This window comes from Etheostoma spectabile, chromosome 15 (assembly GCF_008692095.1).
Source record: "Etheostoma spectabile isolate EspeVRDwgs_2016 chromosome 15, UIUC_Espe_1.0, whole genome shotgun sequence".
NCBI classification, from domain to species: domain Eukaryota; kingdom Metazoa; phylum Chordata; class Actinopteri; order Perciformes; family Percidae; genus Etheostoma; species Etheostoma spectabile.
The window spans coordinates 3,226,159-3,227,227 of record NC_045747.1 but is presented as its reverse complement, the minus strand read 5'-3'; the positions used below and the strand labels follow the sequence as shown (position 1 = coordinate 3,227,227).

Sequence of the window (1,069 nt, the reverse complement as noted above, 5' to 3'; positions counted from 1 at the left end):
ACACAAATATGAATATTGTGCTCATCCTTGTGCAAAAAAAAACTATATTGTAAAGTTTTGTTCTGTGCTTTAAACTGTGTCTGCCTTGGTACAGGTCTCTGGACAGATCCCTGTGGTTCCTGACAATAAATTTGAATTTCCCATTTTTTTCCTAATAATGGAGTCCACATTTCAGACGTTGCTCACAACCAACTAGCACATAGAGGGCTTGTTATTTAATCCTTTTTGTAACAATAAAACAAAGGCGTGGAAATAAGTTCAGCAATGCAGCAACCTACCAGTTTTGTTTCCGACCGGAAAACACATTGGTTTCTGCAAGGAAACTTCACATCCAGGACCGCGAGCTCCACGGGCTCTTCGGCCGAACCGCCCCCCGACACAGGCCTGCTATCGCATCCTAAGGACTGCAGACGAGATAACTATCTGTAGTGAGAGGTGTCGGACAGGTTTGCTCCGTTTCCTGCATGAAAAAAAAGCCGCGAATGGAGGCGGAAATGTGCTGACTCACGTTTAGGGAGGTGGCTGAACTGCGGAGCTAAAGTGAAAGTTAGTCATCTTTAAACGCATCTTTATTTTGTTAATATTACATAGTTATGTTGTTATTGTTATAAAGATATGGAGAGAGATTCAACCGTTAAAAGGCACACTAGGGAGAAATGCTCATAATCCACAACATAATATGGGCATCGTTTTAGATGAAAGTCATCCCATATGCTATATCTGGTTGGGAAAATATGACTAGAATATGGGGGCCTATACTTTGATGTAGGCTACATTACACTGCACCAATGCACTGTTTCAATAATCAATAATTGCAATAACACTCATCAGGCTCTCTGGTTTACAGCACAACACGTAGGCCCACCAAGAGCCTGGTTCTGTCCGAGGTTTCTCCCTTAATATAACCCCTGTGTTGTCCTACCAGGTCAAAACATTACTGTCCCTTTTTCAGACTTTTTTTTTAGTTTTCACTAACTCCACCTTACAACCACTAGTTTTAAACTATTTGTTTTAATTCATGGTCAATAACCCTCATTGATATAAAATTATACCTAATATTTGAGTTAAA

At 40.2% G+C, this 1,069-nt stretch overlaps 1 protein-coding gene across 3 annotated transcripts in view; it reads right to left on the bottom strand.

Moving 5' to 3' along the window:
- Positions 1-494, bottom strand: part of LOC116702735 (deformed epidermal autoregulatory factor 1 homolog) — a 7,082-nt gene extending 6,588 nt beyond the window's left edge. For all 3 annotated transcript variants that reach the window (XM_032537104.1, XM_032537105.1, XM_032537106.1), the window contains exon 1: positions 279-494. The gene's annotated coding sequence lies outside the window, so the exon portion shown is untranslated. The remainder of the gene's footprint in view (positions 1-278) is intronic.
- Positions 495-1,069: the final 575 nt, after the last annotated feature.